Source organism: Perognathus longimembris, chromosome 3, assembly GCF_023159225.1.
Source record: "Perognathus longimembris pacificus isolate PPM17 chromosome 3, ASM2315922v1, whole genome shotgun sequence".
NCBI lineage: Eukaryota > Metazoa > Chordata > Mammalia > Rodentia > Heteromyidae > Perognathus > Perognathus longimembris.
Window position 1 is genome coordinate 41,291,376 of NC_063163.1, and position 25,247 is coordinate 41,316,622.

The following is a 25,247-nucleotide window of genomic DNA, read 5'->3' on the forward strand; positions in this document are numbered from 1 at the left end:
CTTTGAAAAACTAAGTAGTAACAAAACAATTTTAAAAAAGCTGGGGAAAAGCTCATTTTGGTTCTACCTCTGATTGATTGTTTCCTGTTATGTCTCTCTTGTCTCTGTATTGCTTATAAACTGGACACTAGGCCAAAAGTTTTAACCTTCTTTGGGAAGGTAAGATAAAGGAGATGAAGAACACTTTGATTCTGTCATTGCATTCATCATACTCAGAAAAATAGACAAGAATAATCACTTCCACACTACATGTTGGCCAGAGTCCCCTTTTCCCTGTTCTTTCTTGTTTATTCTTCACTGGCCTGCAGACCAGAGGGCATGCCACACAACGTGACAACTGTCTTGTGTACTTTTTCAGTCTTTCCCATTAGACTGAGTTGCTGAGAGCAAAGTTATTGTTTCTTGAAGTTCAGTACAATTCAATTTATTCACAGGCACATTTATTTATACATACTTTATGTGTGTGAGTGAGTGTATGTTCATAGGCACCAGTACTGGTGCTTAGACTTAGTGCCTTTTCACCCAAGCTGGGTGCTCTACCACTTGGGCCACACCTCCACTTTGAGCTTTTTGCTTATTAATTAGAGACGAGAGTCTCTTAGATTTATTTTACTGGGGCTGGCTTTGAGCTTTGATCCTTAGATCTCAACCTCCTGAGTAGCTAGGTGTGAGAAAGGAGCACCTAACTCTAGCATGTTCTTCAATGGGTTGGGGAAAGGAATTTTCTGGGCCCACTGCTAAATTGCTTGTTTGGCAGACATCTCAAATGCTGGATGGCCATCTAGCATCTACTCTTACTCAGTACAATCAGCTTCTGTCACGTCTAGACCTATCATCCTAAGGAAAGTGAGAAGATAGGTCTGCCTATCAAGGAATGTTCTTTTGTTTTTTGGTTTTGATTCCTTTTTTTTAGGAAATGAGCTGTATCTGTCTTCTCTGAACTTAGGTTTCCATTGCCTGGAGCCTTTTTTTTTTTTTTTTTGTATTTTTCTGTTTGTTTCTGATATGTGCTCTGGGAACACTCATGTACTCCTATGGCTTCTGTTTCACTTTCAATTGCAAGCAGGCAGAGTCTCTTCCTGTGGGGACATCTTGATTTGCTCACCAGCCTTAAAGTGCTTAGCAAATAAATCTGTTTGTTCTACAACTAACTTAGCCTAAGCTTTGCTATAAATGGCAAAGTTACTGAACTGCCTTGGCACCATTCCAAATGCTGGAAATAATTTTAGAGTATAAAAACATCGCTTGTGTATGAAAAATATTTATTTTAGGAACCCTTGGTAAGCACGTATATGGTTGGTCATTTTTATAATGAATTAAATCCCTTTTCCCCTCCAAATTGCAAAGATAAACCTTAATATCTGATTTGTTGAAATAGAAATTATTCTGGTCAGATTTCTTCATGGCTTCCTTATGAAAAAACATATTGAGATGGATACTTGGACCAAATGTGAAGAAAAACTATTGTTCTGCATGTGCCCTTGGTACCCAAGAACATTATCCTTCATCATTCACTTTCAGGTATCATTTATTCAGCTAGAACTCAAGGCTGGCCTCCCACAACTCAGTTCCCATAGTCAATTAAGATGAGAGTCCTGATTTCAGAGAGCTCTTTAACTTGGCAAACCAATTTATGAGTCCTTACGCCAGAGAGCAGTTGACAAAAGCCACCATCAGATCAAGGTATTAGGCTATTTAGAACTAATAACAATGTTTCGAATAAATGAAGCATGCCAGAGAACTTGAGCTTGGATACCTTTGGTTTCCAGTTCAATTCATTATATTTGTAGCAAGGAAAAACATGTAACCTACACTTTGAGAAATGAGACAAGCTCATATATATATAAATGTATATGTATATATATAATGTGTATATACACTACATATAGACCAGTACAAATAATAGTTTACATGTAATATATACTATATCTATTAGTTATTATTTGTGCTGGTACTGAGGTTTGAACTCAAGACTTGATACTGTCCCTGAGTTTTTGTGCTCAAAGCTAGTGTTGTACCACGTGACTTACAGCGCCATTTCCAGCTTTTGGGTTGTTAATTGGAGATAATAGTCTTAGGAACTTTGCTGCCCAGAAGTTGGGAGGATGCCAAGGGCCAGTAGCTTCCCTTTTAGTGCTTCTCATGAGACCATGCATGTTAGTTGCCCGAACCACATACCACAGCAACTTCCTCCCTGACAGCAGCCATGATCTTTTTGAGCTTTTCTTCACGTTGTGTCTTCCTACATGACACACACACAGATGGGGTAGGAAAGTGAGCACCAGGCCATTTTATGCTCCTGTCTGTTGTTTGTTTAGGGATTGTGATGGATTTAAGACTGTCTCTGTAGCTTACCTCTCTTTGTTACTGACATCTGTTCCTCTATCCAGCTGGGGCCGAAGTTACACATGCACTTTCAAGTTCCCCTTACTTTTATTTTAGTTGTAATTTTAGACTTGGTTTGTGTTCAGTTGGGAACTCAGAAGAGAAGATGGGTTCCAGTTTATGACTCAATGTGAGTTCTCCTGTCCTAATTCCACATTTCTGGAGCATTTACGCCTGACAGGAATATACTCAAAGAAATAAAAAGATCAGGAAAGGCACTAGGTGCAGACCAGTTGACTCAGACAAAGAATTTTGCTGGCAACTTGTATCTAGTGAAATTGTCTACATGCAAACCAAGGCACAGCCCAACTTTTTTTTTTCTTTTGAATAATCTCTGTAAGGAAGAGATGATGTTGGGCAGTTTGGAAAATAATAAAGAATGACAAACAGATGTTAGGATTTAGCATATTAATCATAACTTTCAGGATCACTTAGAATTGTTTGAGTAATAATGTCAAAAAGCTTTGAAAAATAAACAGTTTATAGAGACTTATTAAATGTAGAGGGTTTTGTTTTTTGCCAGTACTGGGCCTTAAGCTGAGGGCCTGAGCACTGTCCCTCGCTTCTTTTTGCTCAAGGCTAGCACTCTACCACTTGAGCCACAGCACCACTTTCACCCTTTTCTGTTTATGTGGTGGTGAGGAATGAAACCCAGGGCTTCATGTATACAAGGCAAGCACTCTACCTCTAGGCCATATTCCCAGCACCAGAAGTTTTTAAGAACAATGCCAATCCTTTGAGTGTCACAGAGAGGAGAGGAGACAAGATTAAAAATGGTTGCTTGAGCTGGAGATGTGGCCCAGTGGCAGGGGCCTTGCCTAGCAGATGAGTCCCTGGGTTTGATCTTCACTGCTGTTGAAATAAGAACTCAAACAGAACACATTTTTGAGTGCATCCATCTCCTTCTACTCATTTATTGATTGATTGATTGTTTTTTGTGCCCGTACTGGACCTTGAACTCAAGGCCTGGGTACCCTCCCTTAGCTTTTTCATTCAAGGCTGGCACTCTCACTTGAGCCATAGCTCTACTTCCACCTTTTTTTGTGTGTGTGTACTTTATTGGAGATAAGAATCTCAGGGACTTTCTTGCCCAGGCTGGCTTTGAACAGCAATCCTCACATCTCAGCTTCTTGAGTAGCTAGGATTACAAGGCATAAGCCACTGTCACCCAACTTGAGACTGCTTTCTCATTGATGTATCACTATAGATGTGGGTGGATGTTGGTATGTGAGTCCCAAACCCTCAATTTAGTAAAATAAGAACAGAGCTTACATTTCGGTTTCTGATCATTTTCAAAGTAAGTCAGTATACACTGTACTGACTCCCCCAGAAATGCTGCTATTTCTTTATATGCAAACATGGCCCCTTGTGTGCAGTGCTGAGCTGAGTTCCTCTAGTTCTTCTGTACCCTGGATGCACTAACTCTGTACAGTTGGTATAAAAATAGACAGCAGAGGAACCTGACTATCTGGGAGACAGAGGGGACTACAGATGTGGAGAAGTCTTTGCTTTTGAATGGATGATATTCTGTAGGTTCAGAGAGTTCAATTTCAGGATGATATTCCAAAAAAGACTTTAGCATTGGCAAATTCAAAAGAAGCAGTGGTCTATTTTTCTGTGCTCCCTCTCCTTTTTTTTTTTATTTGTAGTTTTACTATTCTTTCCCCCCAAAGCCCCAAATAGGACAAAACCAAAACAGGATAAAAACAAAACAGCTATGTGCTGTATTTTGAGGAACTGGTTTTGTTGAGGCCATTTGGTTAGACAGTGAATTAGAGGCAGACTTTGTAGGATGGGTTCTGTTGGACAAATGAATTTCTCTCAGGCCTGGGGCTCGGTTTCCACAGAGCCTTTGGGGAGTGGGAAGAAGAGTTATTCTCTGTCTCTAGAACCATGGGTACATACATTTACCTATTTACATGTGGGGGTGTGTTTAATTATGGGAAAATATAAACTATACCACTGTAACCATTTTAAGTGATGTGTCCAGTGATGTAAGTACGTTCACATTGTTTACCATGATCTCCATAACTCTTCTCATCTTGCAAAACTGTAACTCTCTTACCCATTGAACACAATGCTCTATTTTCTCCTATGCCAATTCCTGGCATCCATCTTTTCTACTTTTCTATTGCTATGAATTTGACGACTTCTGGTATCTGGTAGGAGTGAGCATGTACAGTATTTATACTGTCTTTTTGCGGTGGGTTTGTTTAGTTTGGCATAATATCTTCAAGGCTCAGCCATGTGGTAGCATGGTTAGAATTTTCTTCCCATTGAAGGTTAAATAATATCTCCTTTTATTTTGATGCTATTTTGTGGATTTTTTCCTCTATTAATTGGACCTTTGGTTTGCTCATCTTTTAGGTGGTTGTGACTAATGCTATGAACACCAGTCTGCACAGAGCCTTTGGAGCTCTTGCTTTCCGATCATTTTTACATATATCTATAAGTGGAATTGTTGGGTCATAGGGTAATCACTTTTAATGTTTTGAGGAACTGATATATTGTTTTTGCATAGCGGCTCCGTGGGTTTATCCTTCCACCAATAGAACACAGGATTCCAATGCCTGTACATCCTTCTAACACTTGAGATTTTATGATTTTTCATATATTTTAAAATTTTTACATAGTTATCTGATATACTTAACTAAATAACATTGTTGAAAAACTATTCCAATATCCTGACCAGAAATTTTGTCCATCAGTGAGTTTTATTTTAGAAATACTTGGGTATTTCTCACTTTTAAGTTATATTGATGAACTACAAATCAGGTAGTCCCAGTTTACCTTTCATCATCCTTACAGCTAAGGGGAGTGTTGCAGGCACTCATTTTTATTTTATTAGATGAGTGAAGCAGTGACTAGAAGGACACTTAATGTTACTGATTATGGAATAGACAGTGGAAGAGAGGAGAAAGAAAAGAGGGAATGTGTTTCCTCTCCTCTTTGTTACCTCTTTGGCCATTTTTGAAACAAAAGGACTTGCTTTACGTACCCTAAAGAAATGCTTAGTAGATTTCAAAGTTAATTTGGTAGATGTGTTTGTGCTTTTAAGGAAAATAATCCTGTTATTACATTTTTTTCCTCAGTTGAGTGTGTGGTCATTTTTTCTGTTGTGTTTAGAGATCAGTCTCCTTGTGAAATGGTGTGTTCTGTCTTTGGGAAATGGAACATCTTGTCTTTTAGAATTGGATTTTGTGTATGTGTATAAGTGTGTGTGTATATGCGTGTGCGTGTGTGTATATTTCCATATACTCAGCTACATCTTTCAGGTATTTTGCACTAATTGTCTTACTTCAGGCTAGGAATGACAAGACTTGAGGTCAAGAGCCCTATGGTGAGTCTTTTGAGGGCAGCATTTATTTTTAAATACTTTTGTTTGCTTCTCTTTGGGTCATAGCCCTTGTTGTGTGTATCCAAAGTTGAGTTTATTACTGAGATCAAGATGGTAAATCAATTCCTGGAGGAATATCGGTCATGTCCTGACTGGTCTAAACACCTCCACCCCCCTCAGTATTATTAGTTGCTGCCCCCCCCACCCCCGGATTATTAGTTGCATTTGTGTGCAGTCATTGCTAAGGACCTGCATTTACATTTAGTTTACATAAAATACTGGTCACAGAATCACATAACCCACAAATTACTTCCTCATGCATTTTATTTTATTTTATTTTATTTTATTTTATTTATTTATTTTGGGCCAGTCCTGGGCCTGAGGCACTATCCCTGGCTTCTTCCCGTTCAAGGCTAGCACTCTGCCACCTGAGCCACAGTGCCCCTTCTGGCCGTTTTCCATATATGTGGTGCTGGGGAATCGAACTGAGAGCTTCATGTGTAGGAGGCAGGCACTCTTGCCACTAGGCCACATTCCCAGCCCTCCTCATGCATTTTAACACTCACTGAGCCCTGTTGTCATAAAACTTGATTGTTTTAGGGATGTGAGGAGGAAAAATGAGGGAGAGGGATGGGTCCATTATGCTCATAACCTGACTTACAGAATTGAAACTCCTTTGTATACTACTTAATTTTTTTTAAAGCACCTTTAAAATGTTTTTGGTTTTGTTCACAGAACCAGGTAGCTTGGGCAGTGAGAAGAGAGTGGCAAACTTCCCAGGATGGTCAGTCACCAGTGCTGTGTATTTTAGGGACATGAGCTAGGCGTGTCTCAAGGCATGAGTAGGGCTGTCTGACTCTTGATCCTCTGTTACTGAGCCTGAGTTTTCACCTATTTTTTTTCTTTTTCTTGTTGATAGTTAAGAGCTTGATTTACAAAGCTGAGGATTTATAGTTGCGTGTGCAAACTGAAATGACATCTTTTTGTTTGTTTTTGCTTTTGTTTTTTGAGCCAAAGGTCTAAATATGTAGCCCAGTAGTCAGGCCTCTATTTGTGCTCTAAGGTCTAGGTTAGCCTTGAACTCATGTTCCTCCTACCTCAGCCTCCCCAGTTACTGGGATTATAGGCTTGTGTCACCACACTTGGCTTGAGTCTTCCATTTTGCAACATTTGTTATGTAAAATCAGAGATCACAAGTCCAACTATATAGTTGAATATTAACCATATGGGAGGTGGAAAGATCAGAATCTGAATAAGCCACTTAACTTCTCAAAGCCTCAGGAAAAGTATATACAACCATATATCACTAGACCCTGAGCAGTTTTTTTCAAATTCATATTGTATAACTGAAGGCCACAAAAATTTAAGTGAGTTAAATTAGGAATAGGCCCTGTATGTATTGACTGTGTTGTGATTACCAGCAGAACCCCTGTCACTACATCTGAGAAGGTGTTTTTTGGTTAACCTGTGGTGGGTCAGGACGACTATGGCCTTAGACAAGCCACTTAACTTTTTTCAGACTCAGTTTTCTATGATATTAAATAGAAATAAGGATAAAAAAAACCTCATAAAAATCTGTTGGACCTTGAATAGGAGAATAAATAAAGTTCTCAGCACAGTGAATGACACTCAGAATGTTTGGCACTATATATATATTTTTTTAGTCAAAGGGGATTGATGCTTTAAAATAAAATGGAGAGATGCAACCTGTACCCATTTTTTTCTTTCTGCTGGTAACATCTTATCTGAATGCTAGACTGGAAATTTGCATAATCAGAGAGTTGTTTATGAATAAAGCATACAGTACTTCATAGGCCAAGCAACCAATTCCAAGACAGTTGTTTCTTGCTGAATGACTGGCTGGCTTTTTATAATGGAATGTCTGCATTCCCTGCCTACATCTTGTAAGATTTTATTTTCCTCCTTGAGGTTTCTGTGATCCTCATTGTAGGCACAGAAGAGAGATGGAGACAGTCTCCAGATGACAGTTTTTGGCGTGGCTCTGTTTGGAGCATTGGGTGTGTGTGATCACTAGGGATAACAAAGCCACACTTGGGTCTGAGGTCCTGGGAACTAATCCAGTTTCCTCCTTCTGACCTTGACTCAAGTCTTCCTTGAAATCTCCTATTAGTCCAGCCACATTTTTTTTTCCTTCTAGCTACCCTACCCTTCTTACATAACTCAGCCCAGTTTCCAAGTTTATATTCCCAGAGCTCACGCTGAAGAGTTGTGCTGTGGATAATAGAAAAGAATTTGTGGAGGGATCTATTTGTGTCACCAGAGCAAATAATGAAGGGAAAAACAGTGACATGTGGACATGTCCAAATAAAATTCCCTTGAATAACTAATGCTAATTAGAAAACATGGAAAATGAAGAAACAAACTCTTGGAGCTGGGGAGTCTGTATGCCAACACTGCGTGCCATCAGTGGAGTTTATATATGATATGCACCATATACTCTGCAATGCATTGTGGTGGAAAACATTGACTTCAGTAAGTTTGAAATTTGCTGTTAAAAAGTACTTTTTAGCCAGATGGCAGTGGCTTACACCTGTAATACTAGATACTCAGGAGGCTGAGAGATGAGGATTATGATTCAAACCTGCCCAAGGAAGCCAAATCCATGAGACTCTGATTTCCAGTTTACCAGTAGAGAGCTAGAAGTAGAGGTGTGGCTCAAGTGGTAGAATGTCAGCATTGAGCAGAAAGAGCAGAGAGGTCCTGAGTTTGAGCCCCAGTATCTGCATACACAGGCGAAAATACTTTTTTTTTTTTTTTTTTTGGCCAGTCCTGGGCCTTGGACTCAGGGCCTGAGCACTGTCCCTGGCTTCTTCCCGCTCAAGGCTAGCACTCTGCCTCTTGAGCCACAGCGCCGCTTCTGGCCGTTTTCTGTATATGTGGTGCTGGGGAATCGAACCTAGGGCCTCGTGTATCCGAGGCAGGCACTCTTGCCACTAGGCTATATCCCCAGCCCCAAAAATACTTTTTAACCTACCTTTACCTTTCTATTTGTATACCTTCATAAAATCCATAATGCCATGAGAAGAGGTTGTGTCTTTGATATTATTATTTCAGATAATAATAAACCCTTTGTGTAATGACATGAAAATTTTTCTTTTAAAATCATTTTTTATTTTTGTTGAACATGTTTATTTTATTTTTTGTCATCATTGTTGACTCCTCCCCAACCTATTGTTCTTTGCCTAGAGTTTTCTTCCTCCTCCTCCTCCTCCTCCTGCTCATTTAAATTAGCAAATGAAAATACAAGATAGCATTTAAGTTGGAGTTTCATATAAGCACTGACTTTTTTTTAAAGGATAGCTTGCACAATATTTGGGACATACGTGACCTAAAAGAAAGTTACACATGCACCTTCAAGTACCATTAGGTGTGCTCAGATAAGCGTATTATTGTAAAAAATATTAGCAGTCTAAAATATGTTTGCTAAACTTAACCTTTCTAACAGCCTAGCTTCACCTTGCTTACATAAAAAAATGATCAGAAAACCTTAGGTTAGCCTACACTTGGGGAAAAAACCATTCAACACAAAGCCTGTTTTATGGTTAAGTATTGAATATTTCATGTGGTTTATTGAATACTGCTTTGGGAGTGAAAAACAGAAAGGTTGTATGGGTACATTTTTCCATCTTACTTAAGTAGAAAAACTTTGAGTTTGTCCATTCTGTTAGGGGCCATCTGTATTTGTTAATTATCTGAAATTCAAATTGAACTGGGCATCCTATATTTTCTTTCTTTCTTTGTTTTGATTCCATATCTTGGAGTTCATTTCGATTAGAATCATCGTATATGGCCATATGTACATAACTATTGTGATCATCTGCTAGGACTATCCTAGACATATACTAATGATTACAAATGAGGGAAACCATAGAGTCTGTGTTTCTTTGGGTCTGGCTTACTTCACTTAATATGATTTTTGGCAGCCCAGACTGCTGTAGGGGTGGTGGAGATGGCCCTGGGTGTGGCCAGAAGGGAGATATCATGGTTAGGTAGGTTTTTGTAGCAGGGAGGGTCTTGCTTCCTGGATCTCCAGACCCTCTCCTCTCCCTGTAGCCACTCCAGCCACTCAGTAATAGTTTGACAGCAACAGGATATCTGACTTATGAAGGGATACAGTGGGCCAGGCTTCTGGAAAAGCTTATTCACTGATCCTGTTATTTTAATTCTCAGTTGTCTGCCCTTTTCCCTCATGATACTGAGTTAGTATGAAATTGTAGCTGCAGCGAAACTTCAGTCTTTTTGGTCTTCTGCTTTTACCTCCTGGCTTCCTCCCAGGCTTGCTTCCCCTTTCATCCATCTTATTTTAGAGATACACTGGAAGAATTTGATGGGAATTTGTAAAATGGTACCTACTGAATGAACTGAGGGCTGAAGTAATTTTGTGTTTACCTCATCACAGCACAATCTAGGGACTTGTCAACCCTCGTGCTAAGCCACCAGGTGGCTACTGTGCATGACCAGGTTATCCCACCAGCTTGCCTAGTCCTTTCACTTTGAGGAGAGCATAGGTTTCATCAGAATGTTCTCGGCTATGCTCAGCATCAGCTGAGGAGTATTGAGAAAAAGCCCAGATGGATGAGAAAACATTGGTGGGAGTGACAGGCAGTTATGTCATGGTGCATCTTCTTCAAGAAATGGACCCATGAGGGAGAGGCAACAGAGACATCTCTGCTTTCATAGTGTACAGCAGCATGGCCAAGTATGTTGAAACCATCTCTCCTGATCCTTTCTAAATTGTTAACTCTTCTGAGCTTAAACATGTTTTCTCTAAGGAAAAGTTGGATTGACAGGGAATCACACATGTCTGGAATTATCTCTGAGTCCTTTATAAACAGATCAAGACTTGGAAAGGGTGCACCTTAAGTTTCAAAGTGTTTTCCTGGGCTGGGCTCCAAAGCTTCCTGACTCTTGAACAATAATGTGTTCTTTCCATGCTCCTTTCTGTGTTTATTTTACAGAAGCCCTTGTGCCTTTTATCCCTTCGTATCCACTTTGAAAACATTCTTGTGTCCTGCAAGAGCGTTTACAAACTTGTGGTGTATTTTCTGTTCACATGCTACCATCGGAGCATGAGCTAAGATGAAGGAGTGTCTTTTCTTGCCCTTCTCTTTCTTAGTCCTCCTCCCCTTGTCTTCTCTTTTTAAAAATTAATCATAAGCATGTGTTTTCTGGTCATGTGTCTGTAAATATTTTTGTTGGATGTTCTTGACTGGTATTCCCCTACATCCTCATCTGGGGAGGGTGAGTGGTTTTTATTTTTGTTGGTTTGTTTTGTTTTGTTTTTTTCATGAGATAAGCTTCTTTCTTTTTCTTTTTTTTTTTTTTTACCAGTCCTGGGACTTGAACTCAGGGCCTAGACACTGTCCCTGAGCTTCTTTTGTTCAAGGCTAGCACTCTACCACTTGAGCCATAGCGTCACTTCTGGCTTTTTCTCTTTATGTGGTACTGAGGCATCAAACCCAGGGCTTCATGTATGCTAGGCAAGCACTCTACTGCTAAGCCACATTTCCAGCTCTCATTAGATAAGTTTCTTAATAAGGAAAGATTTGAATAGTTTGACTTTTGGATTATCTTTCTGCCTGCCTGCCTGCCTTCTTGTCTGTCTGTCTCCCACTTTCCTTGCTGTCTGAAAATATTGTAATTCTGGTTTTAAGGAACAAAGAAACCTGTAGTATGTAGTCATGGCTATGTGATTGAAATTTATGTTGTAGATTCAATACTGATGTTTCTCAGAGCCTGGAAGCAATCTCAGATAGGGTCTGGTGTACTATTTTTCCTCAGAGGAAAGGGAGGTTCTTCCTCAGATACTGTCAGTTACGATGAAGCCAGGAACAAGACCTGTTTTGCCTGATTCCAGAGCAGAGCTCTGCCCCAGGTGTTAAGGAAAAACAGTCCAGTGGCATTTAACTTTTCAGACAACTGAAGGATCCTTTGAAGTGTCCCGACTGTAATCTTAACAGCTTTTTGATGAGAGTTGCTTTTTTGTGGGGAGAGAGAGGGGAGAAGTTATCCACACTCCTTAACACAGAGCTATGCTCTCAGTCCCTGAATGTTGTTCTACAGTGATTTATCTTTACAAATCTTGACTACATAGTAGACTTGATTGCATGGCTTTTTCTCAGTTTTGCTGTTATCATCCCTGTTTTGTGACTACTGCTTGTTGTCTCTGCTTTAATTCCTGGATGTTCTTTGCTTATAGAACTTTTGGCTAGTGGTTAGAATCAGATTCCTGCATGCCAAAGCTTCTAGTATGAATTGATTTTTTTATAACTTTTTGGTCTCATTCCTCATTTTAAGTTGTCACTTTTTGCTGCTTTCAGAGATGAGGCCTGACAGTATTGCTTTCTTTCCTCTGCCTCATTTGTACCCACAGGCTTTTCATTTGTGGCATGAGTGAGCAGTTCCACAGAGGTCAATACCACTGAGAGATTGTGTTTACTTTGATTTCCCAAAGAAGGGGGCACAACAATTCAGGGCTACTTGGGGGAAGTAAGAGTTTTTGTTCAGGAGGCAGAAGCAAGCAAGGGGAAAACCTGGGTCAGAGCCTGGGATGGGATTTGCTTGGGAGGAACTAGCAGGGCAGAGAAACAGCCCTGGATTGGCTTGTGTGAGTAATGTCAGCAGGCTGGTGTAGAGAAGCTTTTCGTTGTTATCTGTGGGTGGCAAAGGGCAGGGAGACTGTGGGATGGGGGTATAAGAGGTAAGGATGTAGCTCAGCTGATGGATTCTCCATCGCAGGGTAGATGGAAACCGTTTTAACTTTCAGTTTGTCTGTATTTTTGGTGAACAACTAGACAACCACAGATCTAAGGAAACAGGACACTCTCTCTGGCTTACTTGGCTGCGTTTAATTTTGTGGCAAACCAAGAAAGTACCTTCTCAAACATGATGGAAGGTGTATATTTTGTGTATATTTTTATACATAGATGTCAGAGAGAAAGGGTGTTCCTTTATGAGGAGGTGGGCTCTGGGATAGATTTTTAGCTTGTTTTCTTGCATTCTGTTAATTTTGGGCTTCAAAAACTGACATTAGATATTTTCATAATTAGTAGTGCTACTTTATTTGCAGATAAGTAACGAGTGAGTACAATCTGAAGCACTTTTTTTGGTGCCCTGGGCCTTATTTTCTGTCTTTTCATTGGAAAGGTTCTGTAGCAGAATTCTCTTTGTGTTTCAGTGAAGCATAAATGCCACTTCTGCCATGATACGATGTGGCCACCTCCTTCAGCTCAACTCTGAAAGACTTTTTTGTACTTTTATCATGGTATTATCACCTTTCGGATTTCCTTTGTGTGACTCTCTTCAAGCCATGGTCCTTTTTTTCCTCCCTTCTATCTCTCTCCCTATGCATTCTCTAGTGTCCAATCCAGATGGAAACATTGTTGGGTGAGTGGCATCTGAGGTGGCTTGCCTTTGCCACTATTGCTTCCTGCTGGAGCTCAGATTTGTCTGGACAATTGAAGACCGTCTGCTGTGTGACTCCAGGAATATAAGAGACTGCTGTGTGTGTGTGATACATGCTAATATATGCTAAAAGACTATGTCAGATAGGTCTTAGCAGCATTTGTGTGATCAGTGAGGTTTAGAGATAGAGTCAGTGAGGCCGAGGAAAGGACACTGAGGTCACACATTGAAAAATATTGAATAAAAAAAAAAAAAAAGGATTGCAACCTATTCTTGCCTCTAAGAAAAAGTGAAATAATTTGGGTGAAAAGAACTCAACCTATCAAGGGTGTTAATGGAAAGCATTATTACCAGGATCAATTGAATAAAAACCACTCATCTGCCAAAAATGTCCAGATAATGATCCCTGGAATTTGTGAGTAGGTGAAAAAATTTTGCAGGTGCCTGTGAGGATCTTGAAATGGTGGGACTGTCTTTTCCAACGATCCTAGTGTAATTACATAGGTTCTTATAAAATTGAGTGGGAGGGTCAGTCACAGGAGACATGGGAATGGATGGGAACAGAAGTTCAAGGAACACAATGTCACCAGCTCAGGAGCTCTAGAAGGCAGGAAAGGCAAGAGCTGAGCCACCCAAGGGAATAGAGTATTTCCTGCTGCCTGGTTTTGGTTTAGTCAGACCACTTTTGACTTCTTATCTCTAGAATTGTCAGATACTAATGGATGTTTCAGCCACAGAGCTGGTAATTATTTATTACAGCATCACTAGGAACTAATATGGTGTGCATCAGAAATTTATTTTCCCTTTTTTCTTATTGGGCCATAAACGCCCCCAGAAATTTATAATGTGTAGGTCCACACATGTGCTAGAGATGTTTGTATTTCTGTCTCAAGGGACCAAATCAAGATTTTGCTCCATGCATTGTGCATCAACACACACACACACACACACACACACACACACACACACACACACACACACACACACAGTGCTGAAAAGATATGTTGAAGAGAAATGCCAGTGTGATTCCAGTGTGTAGATACTGTTCCAGAGCTGACCTTGAAAGGATGCAGAGAGCTAAAGGAAGACCCAGAAATCACCTTCCTGGAGTTGATACCAAAACTCTGGGCCTTTGGTATTAGTCTCAGGAATTTTCTTCCAAATATAATCAACTCCTCCAGACCCACTGCTTTCAGAATATCCAATTTCCATACACACATTTAGAACATAATTTGGCTTGTTGAACATTTTCATTAGTATCATTTAACGCATAATATAAATTCTCAGGCCTTTGAACACCTTTGGGAAGATGACTGTTATTTCTTGTCTCCTAACAAGGTGAACAGCTTTCATAGGAGTACAGGCAAGTAAGGCAGGAAGATGGAGTTGCAGAGAGGCACAGTTTCTTCACTCATGATGAAGGTCAGCTGGGGGGAGACAAATCTGCTTCTTAGTGTGCCTGTTCATGATTATTGTTCTGTTGTGAAGCAGAATCCAGTCTGGAGAAGGCCGTGGAAGTATAGGCCCTATGACTTCCCTCCCCTGGAGACTTAGTGTATTGTTTAAAAATGGCAGATCAATCTTGATCACAGCGGTAGGCTGGGAATTGGTGGTGGATGTACTTTGACCCCATAGTGCCATCGAGTCGGTTAGGGATTTGTGGAGGTGGAGTTATAGGTCACAAAGGCCTTTCCAGGGTTGCCAGAATTTGGGTCCCGAGGACGTTTCTTTGTCTTAGTCCATGCAAAGACTTAGTCCAAGTCTTTGGACTAAGACTTGGACTAAGTCTTTGCATGGACTAGTCAGAGGACAGAGGAGAACAGTAGCTGTGTGATCAGCTCTCTGTAGATACGGTGGCCTGTGCTTACACCATTTGAGTTGCTTTCCTTTTGGTTTCAGAGACTTGCAGGTTGTTTCTCCTGTTCCTGCTGATAGTGTCTTTGTTTTCTATGTATTTAACACTGGAATTGGAAAGTGAATTTATATTTATAAAATTGTGTAAGATTTTTCTGGAGATTACTATGCATTGGATATGCCCTTGGCTGTACAAAAGTGGCAAACCCATTTAATCATCTTTGTGGAACTTGCTTATCTCATGTATACTCATAATGTGATCTCCTGAGCTGGGGGACACAACTGAGCAACACAGGGACAAACAGCTTTTTCCCAGACATTTCTTAGTGTCTGTAAAGTCAAATTACTGACTGTTTGTGTCCTTTAACACATCACCATCGTTTCAAGCCGGGTCAGGATTACTGCACAGAGAAGGCATAAGTAGTTCTTTTCTGCTACACACAACCTCATAGACCTGTAGGCCTCTGTGCCTCATTTTGTTTTGTGATATCCTCATTAAATTTCACAACTTACTTTAGAGGTAGGAGTGATGGTTTTACTGAGTAGGCTCAGACTTCATTTTATTAGGTCTTTAAATTACTGCTCTCGGGCAGAAGAGTCTTAGTCTCTACCTCCTGTTAGCCAGAAAAAAGTCGGCCTGGAGGTATGACTCAAGTTGTAGAGGGCCATTCATGAGCACTCTAAACCAAGCAAGTGTAAGGGCCTGAGTTCATGGCCCACTATCAGCAAACAAGCATGTGCTGCATTTTGATGAGACTGGTGACAAGAGTACAAGGAAAAACATCTGTATATTTTTATGAACATGCAGTCAAAGAAAGAGCTCATTGTTTAGAATTTTAAAATAACATTATCTTAGTATTTTGTTATATATGCATTTAGTCAACTAGAAAGTGAACTTTAGGGCCAAGCATGGTGGTCCTAGCTACTGGAGAGCTGAGGCAGGACTAAGGATGACCCAGGCAAAAGTGCAAGACCCTATCTGAAAAGGAAACTAAAAGCAAAAGGGGTAAAGGTGTGGCTCAAGAGGTAGAGTAAGCATGAGGTGATGAGTTCAATCCACTACTACCACCACTCCCTCCCAAAATATAAACTTTTTGAAAGTTAGGGAAGATTCTTTCTCCTTTTTGGGGGTAGGGGGCAGTTCGAGAGTTTGAATTCAGGGCCTGGATACTGTTCTTGTGCTTCATTTTGCTCAAGGCTAGCTAGCACTCTACTATTTGAGCCATAGCTTCACTTCCAGCTTTTTGGTAGTTACTTCAAGATAAGAGACAGTCTTTCCTGTTCAGGTTGGCTTTGAACTGAGATCCTCAGATCTCAGTTAACTGAGTAACTAGGATTACAGGTATGACCCATGAGAACGTGTGTGGGGTGTGTGTGTGTGTGTGTGTGTGTGTGTGTGTGTGTGTTTTGTTTGTTTTTGGCCAGTTCTGAGGGCTTGGAACTCAGGGCCTGAACACTGTCCCTGGCTTCTTTTTGCTCAAGGCTAGCACTCTACCTCTTGAGCCACAGCACCACTTCTGGCCTTTTCTGTTTATGTGATGCTGAGGAGTCGAACCCAGGCCTTCATGCACGCTAGGCAAGCACTCTACCACTAAGCCACATTCCCAGCCCATGTGTGTTTTAACTTACTAAAATCATAGAACAACTAAGTAACTGTAAGTGTTTTGGTTCAGTATATACACATATAGATACAAGAATAGTAAGTATAATTTCTTGAAAGCCAATGGCAATATTAAGAGACCTGAACTTTGCACATTCCTATTTAAGATCACCATAATACATGTTGACAAGTTTTCAATTTCCCTTTAAAACTCTTCATAAGTCCCTGAAATGTTGCTTTTTTCTATTAATGGGCAGTTGTTGCCTATTTCCCCTTCTGACTATCCACTGACTATTCTGTCAGCTTCTCCTAGGCCTCTTCTACTCTCCATGTGTGGCTGGAAAGTAGTCCAAAACCTCAGTACTGAAGCAGGATTTGCCAGAGCTGTGGTTTCTCAACACCTTGTGTCTGTTAGAACCATGCAGGAAACTTTAACATGGATATGCCTGGGCTCTATTACCAATGTTTCTGGTTCATTTGGTTTGTTTTAAAACCTGGCTTACGTCACTTTGAAATGGGTTCTCTGTAGCTTGTAGCAGAGACCATTAGAATAGATACAACATACATAGATGATTACAGATGTCTGGCATGCCCCTTACTGCCGTTGAAATTCCTACTATCCACTCTTGGGCTTTTAGAGTGACATGGTTCTGACATTTCCCAGCATTACAAATGCTAGGTTGTTTTGCTTTATCAGCATTTCTACTCATACTTAGGTGATCCAGGTTAGATATGAATTTTTAAATTTCTTGGCATTAAAATTATGCCTCCTGGGTGTTTCATATTCTTAAACATTATGTATTGAAGGTGTACAACATGACGTTTTGATACACATACATTGCAAAACGGTTACTGCATTCAAATAACTTACCTACAAATTCATGTACTTATTTTTCTTTGCTTTTGTCTTTGTGTGTGTGTGTAAAGAATACATAAAATTGACTTGGCAAGTACATAGGTACTATTAACCATAACCCTCAGGCTGTACACTAGATCACCAGGCTAATTAACCCAAAGTGACCTCGACCGCATCCCCTGTCTCTCCCAGTGATGCCTCTTGAAGCACTGCACTATTTGTCATCACTGAATCCTGGGGTCCTTTTACCTATGTAAACACAATCATAAAACTAAAGTTATAAGCATCTGAAAACAAATCCACATCAGGAAAAAAAACAAACAAAAAACCAAAATGTTGAACTTATCTAAGTTGAAATAAACCAGACTCTAGTAGCTCACGTTTTTGATCCCAGCTACTCAGAAGGATTAGATCTGAGAATCTACATTTGAAGTCTGTGAGACTTTTAATCACAAAAAAAGCCTGAAGTGGAGCTGTGGCTTATGTGGTAGAGAGCTAGCTTTAAGTAAAAAGCTAAGGGACAGCTAGGTACCAATGACCCACAGCTGTAATCCTAGCTGCTCAGGAGGCTGAGATCTGAGGATCCACCCTAGGCAGGAAAGGCCAAGAGATTCTTATCTCCAATTAACCAACAGAAAACCGGAAGTGTCCCTGTGACTCAAAGTGGTGGAGCAGTAGCCTTGAGCTGAAGAGCTCAGGGACAGCACCCTGGCTCAGAGTTCAAGCCCCATGACTGACCCCCCCCCCCAAAAAAAATCTAAGGGACAGTGCCCAGGTCCTGAATTCAGCCCCCAGTACTGGCATACACTGACAAAATGATGAAATAACCCAAATTGTTTTTAGAGGGAAGAGAAAATACAAATAAGGAAGCATTTTAAAAGAAAGTCTTAGTAAAATCCATTCTGTACTGGTAAAATGATATTTCCTAATCTTATTTAGTTTTATCTTGAATCATAATTTCAAGTCGACATTTTTTGTTTTTCATCTGAAGATGAGTACAGTGGATTCTCCTTGCTTCACTAGCCTTGTATGTTACTGAGTTAACTCTCTTTGCCAGGGGCTGTCAGATTCACATCAAGGGTATTATGACATTCTTGATGAGTGATGATGTAAGAAAGACTTACTCTATTGTATATCATAGTGCACCATCAAAACATTTTGTCCTGGGAGGAGATGGTGGTGACTCAGAAAATCCTGTTGCAGTTGTATTAGAGTGCAGGAAACCATTTCAGAATTACTGTCTGACATCTGGACTCAGAAGCCTCATTGCATGGCCACACCTCTTTATCGGGTTTTTGTTTGTTGTTTCCTAGCAGTGCTAAGGATCCATTGTAGGGCTTGTACATGCTAGGTAACCACTTATCACTGACCTACCAGGCCTCACCACTCTCCTTTTCTTGTAAATGTAGTGTGAAGCTACTCTGGTTTTTATGGCTGTCCCTAGTTTCTTGTCCATATGGGTAAATTCATTGAAAAGTAGTGAATCCAAGCACTTCTTGAGTTATTCTTCAGTACATACTTTCATGGCTAAGTGGCATGAGATGTAATTGGTATCTTTGCTCTTTTCTGGCCCACCTTTGAGCCTCCTTCTGTTTCCTCATCAAGAATTTCATCATGAGGGACATTGAGATCTTCTGTCATATTATTGTGTCCAAAGACTAAAGGGGGACTTTATTTGTTTAATGACTTTAAAGATGTGTGTGTGTGTGTGTGTGTGTGTGTGTGTGTGTGAATTCAAGTCCTGGGCCCAGTATCTGCACTTTTCTGCTCAAGGCTAGTGCTCTACCACTTGAGTCACAGCTCTACCTTTTGTGTGTGTGTGTGTGTTTGTGTGTGTGTGTGTGTGTGTGTGTGTGTGTGGTTAATTGGAGATAATAGTCTCTTGGCACTTTCCTATCTGGGCTGGCTCTGAATCTCAATCTTCAGATCTCAGCCTCTTGAGTAGCTAGGATTACAGGCATTGATCCGCCAGCGCATGGAAACTTTTAAGTTTTTAATGGACAGGCATAATGATTGTACATATTTGTGATAGATGACATAGGTAACACTCAAGTCAGGGTAATTAGCATCTGCTTTTCTCAGAGGAACTTTGATGAAAGGCACTGGCATTTCAGTAATACTTTTGTCCCCGAGACTGGATGTTTTCCAGTGGGTATTTCTCCAAGTATTTCTGATGGCAAGTCTGATATGCCCAAGTATGGTATTCTATGTATAGTGAAATTGGAAAAATTTTCCCAGAAAGGCTAATGCTTTGAGTATTAGGAAAGAAAAACCCTTGGATGCAGAGTAGACCCTTGTTTCTTTTCTGTCTTTCCTGTCTGTTGTTCCCCTTCTGTAAGGCAGCTTTCCTAGGTATGATTTGTTAATAGCTTGAAAAGTTCCCTTACGTTTTGCTTCTGGAGTCATGAAACATTGTTTCTTGGAAATGTTAACATGGGCCTGAGAATTATGGTGTGGTAATGCATTTGGCGGAGAAGTTGTATATCAAGCAAAGAAAAAATATCCTGGAGTGGGTTTTAGTTTTGCAGATAAGGAAAAATGGCTTTCTTCAGTGAGTTGGAACAATGCAAGCCCCTGAGTATTTTCTCTCCTTAGATGAGTCTACCTGGGCATAAGACCAACTTCTAAAATTAAATGTGAAAGTAAATGGTCCAAAAACAGAAAGAGGGCCACATAAACTAGGTTTTTATGTTACAGCGCCATAAAAATAATTTCTTTGCTATCAAAAAAACCTGAATTCCTACCATCATCCGATAGATGAATAGATGACTTTTCCTCTGTCCCTAATCTGTGTCATGGCCCTCACCTGACACCTTCGCCTGCAGAGTTGTCTGTACTGTTGATGCTTGCATTGGTGGGGGAGTGGGCAGAGGATTGTACTGGGTTGATACAAGTGTAGACTTTAGGTTGGAGAGTTTAGTTCTCATCCTGAGTCACTGGCAAGCTGTGTGGGCGTCACTTCATTTGTCTCAGCTTCCCTTTCAAATCCTTTTCTAAAAAAAGGATCTTGCCCCTTCTGGGTGGTCCCCTTCAACACTGTTGTTGTGTGTTAGAGCCTGAACATCTGAAAATGGAGCTCACCGTGGGTGGAATTGGTGTGAGTGCTGCCTTTCTGCTGCTTCTCAAGGAGCGGTATGCCCTGGCCAGAGCAAGGCTCTCACAGGGCATCAACTCTGAATCTCCCACATCCTTTTCTCATTCTCTTTCTGCGGAGAGGGGATTTAGATGTCATTGATCCTGACCTAAGCTTTTCTTTAAAACACATAGACCACGTCATCTCTCTGAGGCAGTTAAGTTTTAGATCGATTCATCCAGATTCTCCTTTGAGAAAGAACAAACGATCCTTAGGAAGTTTTCTAGGAAATTCTTGGAGAACATTAAAAAACATTCATCCAAAATAGGTCCTCCATTTCTTTTCTCATGGTATGCTCCCATTTCCTTATTTTGCCTAAAAGAAAACAACAAGGGCTGGAATGTCTCAGTGGTAGAGTGCTGGCTTAGCATGCCTGATGCCCTGGGTTCAATTCCTCAGCATCACATAATCAGAAAAAGCCAGAAGTGGCGCTGTGACTCAAGTGGTAGAGTGCTATCCTTGAGCAAAAAGAGAAGCCAGGGACAGTGCGCAGGCTTTGAGTTTTAGCCCCAGAATTGGCAAAAACAAAGCAAAACAAAATAAAAACAAAAATAAAACTAGTTGAACAGGAACAGGTATTTTGGAGAATTTGCTGAGTACTTGTAAATACTAGATCCTTGGACACAAAAGTTAAGTATGACATAGCCTCTGTCTTTATGATGCTTAATACTATGACAGTGATGCCTTGGGTATGTTATTTGTTAGGCTCTATGTATGTTTGTTCATATGTGTGCAGTTACATCAGCTTTCTGTTTTAAAAGAAGATTGAGGTCTGGGGAAAGAGTTCTTGTCTGTGTTTGTTGCTCTGGATTTTTTGTTTGTTTGTTTGTTCCTCAACAATGGCAGCAGAAGAATTGTGTATATAGAACCTTCTACATTTTTACATAGTTTTATGTTTTCTGGGCAGTTGATCTGGAGAAGACTGGAAGTGTACTATTGGATACCCTTGGTGGGCATTTTTTGCAGTCCTAAATTTTAACTCAAGAATGGACGCCACAACTTTGGTGTTATTTTTCTCTAATAGTTGGAAATTTTATACCCAGTTATGTTTCCCTTTTTGTTTTGCTCATGAAAAAGCTCAGAGTTGAATTCTGTTTATAGTTATTCAGTCTTGATGCAGCTACATCTGTCCTTCAATTGTATTTCCTGTTGTGGGTTTGTCCTGTGAAAAGGTAAGGAATTTCCTGTTATCTGAATAACTGTTACAAGGAAAGGGCTTCACAGTTTACAAATCTAGTTAAAAAAACAACACAACAAAAAACTCACCTGATTCTTGAGATCTTTAGAGTAGCTTCACATGTACTGAAGTTTCTGCTTATATGGTTCCTTCTTACTTTTTTCAGTTTAAGAGATGAGCTTTGAAGCAGACATTATTTTTAGGAAATCCATTAGGAAGAGAGTGATTCCATAGAACAGGTGAGAAGCAAGTCCTGGTTTGTAAGATGATCAGAGACACTCACAGTTTCTTTCATATGGAGAAGACCATGTTCTGATAATGTGCCTTCGGGGGTGGGTAGAAATCACACAGATACAACTTGGTTTAAGAGGGAAGAAGGTGGGTATTTAGATGGAGAACCTGTTGGATGTGCATAGCTTTTACTATTTATTTTTTTTCCTTACTAACATGGAGTGAATGGTGAGCTTTATGTATTTGCATGTGTTTAGAAATGTAGCTAAAATAGATCCTTATGTTGAAAGAGTTCCACAGTTTTACACCCACATATTGAGTCCTTGTGTTACTGCCAGAAACATTTTTTCAGAGTGTAGGATTTCATACTTTTAATATTGGATTAAACACATGTTTAAGGGGAAAAGGTACCTTTAATTTCCTTTTGGTTCATTTCAGCTTAAGTTATGAATGGAGATAATGATGTAATCACAGCACCTGGATTTGATTGCTTAACTATTCTACTCAGTAATGCAACATATTTCCCCATTTGCCAGATTTGGGAAGGTAGAGAAGGCAAACTCTTTCCTGGTCCACCTCAGCTACCCTGTTACCACTTCCCAAGCAGCAGGTCAGAAATTTCTTGCAGGTCTTTCCCAACAGAGTAAACAAAGCATACTACTTTCTTCCTATGTTTACACCAATGATTATATGCTATGTCCATTATTCTATAGGTGATCATGTCCAGTTACTTCCTGAGGAAGAAAATAAAAGCACAGAGTACAATGAAGTCGGAAGTATTCTGCACTAGAAATAGCTATATAGCTCAAAGAAGAGCCATTTGTAACCATTTGTGAAAACTTAGCGTAGGTAAATGATGAGAACAGGGTGTCATGCCATGATAAAGAGATCTGCTTGAGATCTATCATATTTTTTTGAAGCAGTGATGAGTTCTGTAGCCGAAGTTGACAAATTTGCTGTTTACCTTATATTGAATTTTGTTTTTTTTTCTCTTTTGTGGCTGTAGTGAGGTATGAACTCCGGGCCTACATGAATGCTGTTCCTTAGCTTTTCTGCTTAAGGCTGCTCTTCTCTACCACTTGAGTCATAAGTCTACTTCTGACTTTTTCTGTGTGCTAATGGGAGATAAGAGCCTCATAGATTTTCCTGCTCAGGTTGGCTTGAAATATCAGTCCTTTCAGACTTCAGTCACCTGTGTAGCTGGGATTATGGGTGTGAGCCACCACTTTTGCCTGTCTGGACATCAACACTTCTGTGCTTAGCAATGATTCCAAATTTTAGTTATGACTGTGCTGAATTAGTATGCTCATCTTTTTTTCTCTCTCAGTTTTATAGAGACATTGAGTCAATACAATTAACCAAAGATTCTTAACTGTTGTAACATTGCAGGGGACTGATGATGGCAGTTGTTGGCTCACATAGGAAATGTAATGAATCTTCACTGTTGCTCGTGGTGTTGTGGGCACTCTCCATGACACCACAAGTGTCACAGGCAACTGTGGGCTCATATAGGTCCTCCTTCAGGAGAGCCAGTGCTTCTTGTTTTGTGCCTCAGCGCTTGGACTGGTTGAGGTCCTTGAGGAGTAAATAGGAGCCCTTTGGCACCCAGCAGCCTTTGCATTCCCTACCTCCTCTGCTGTGATGTGGCTCTTCTAGTATCATGTAAATTCAGGGAATCTGATATTTCTGTGCCTGCAAAGCACCCTTCACCTGTTGGTGGGAGGCACCACCGTATATATTCTGCGTCTTTCCCACGTGCTCTGGGCAGCTGGAAGACTAGCACGGTGCCTCTTTCCTAGTCAAGCACGTGGAAGGAATGCTATGCATGTTAGTGGAATGGACAGGGCTGCAGCTGACTCACCAGAGCTCAGATCAGAGTGTCAGGTGCTCGATGTTTACAGTCAAGTTCTAGACTTTGGTCTGGGGCAGTGGGAAATAGTCAAAGGCTGTTGAGCAGGGCAGGTACAGGCTTTGGTATGCAATGCCCATCCTCACAAATGAGCTCTGGTGGCATTAGGAAAGGGCAGGGTGGGAGAAAGGCTTTAGTTGGAAAACATTTGATGAAGGCTAAGTGAGCCAAGGAGACTGTGTATGGAAGGGGCTCTGCATTGCTTTGTTCTCGTTGCTATAACTAGATTTCCCAAACCAAGGCAAGTCTTAGACTTCTGCTGTATTTGCATGTGAATACATTTGACATTGTACCTTGCTAGGATGAAATTGTATAAAACCCAGTTTATTATGGGAATATTTAAGAGATACTAAACACCATGCATTGAGTAAGGCTAATACTATTATTTAGTCAGTATTTGTGTGTGCCTGTGTATGTTTGTGTGTTGGTGTGCATGTGCTCGTACTGGAGCTTGAGTTCAGCGTCTGGGCTCTGTCACCAGCTCAAGGCTGGTGTTCTACCATTGAGCCACTGGTCTACTTCTGGGTAATTGGAGATCAAAGTCTCATGGACTTTCTTTCCCAGGCTGGCTTCAACTCATGATCCTCAGATGTTAGCTTTCTGAGTAGCTTCAATTATAGGTATGAAGCATTCTGCCTCGCTTTCATATAATACTTTTGCACACAGTATTATGATAAAATAGAAAAGCAATCATGTGGGCGAGAGGTTGCCTTGAGTTGTTTACTTTCACCTCCTGATCCTGCAGACTTTTATCTAGTCCCTTCACTCTGTTATGATGAGTAAGATATTATTATGTCTGGCTCCCAGACATTGGACTCTAAATATAAAATAAGCAGTACATTATTCTCCTATCTGTGATTCACTGTCTATGGGAAGTTGTGTGTAGGTCAGTCCTGAGCAAATGTAATTAAATGGAATGTACTAACAGAAGTTGCTATTTAAAGAAGTGATAGGATGAAACTTTTGTAAAATAAAGAACTTTCCAACCTAGAAATCTAATAATCTCTCTCATTGGTATGGTTTTCCCCAAGCACAGTCTTCTGTGGTGATTGAATTCCAGTTAGCCAGCCACCTGCCTGGTTAATAGAGTACATCATTAACTTAGTGACACAGAAGCTCTACAAAGGGCATAAAGTATAACCTACTGCTGGGCCTTCTTGGCTGAGTAGATTTTGATTCATGTTATCTTGGTGGATGTGATTTGCATCTTTCCTGACAGACAAGCATCTGCAAGAGATCGCTGGCAGAAGTTCATTAAAAATCAACTCAAATCCTAACCCTGTATCTAGCAGCAGGCATGGACTTGCAGGATTCTTGTGAGTGGATTCTACCTGGTGTTT

The 25,247-nt window shown here is 40.4% G+C and overlaps 1 protein-coding gene across 2 annotated transcripts in view; it reads left to right on the top strand.

Moving 5' to 3' along the window:
• The window catches only part of Lrch1 (leucine rich repeats and calponin homology domain containing 1), a 165,266-nt gene that overhangs the window by 33,753 nt on the left and 106,266 nt on the right, over window positions 1-25,247 (top strand). The window lies entirely within an intron of this gene.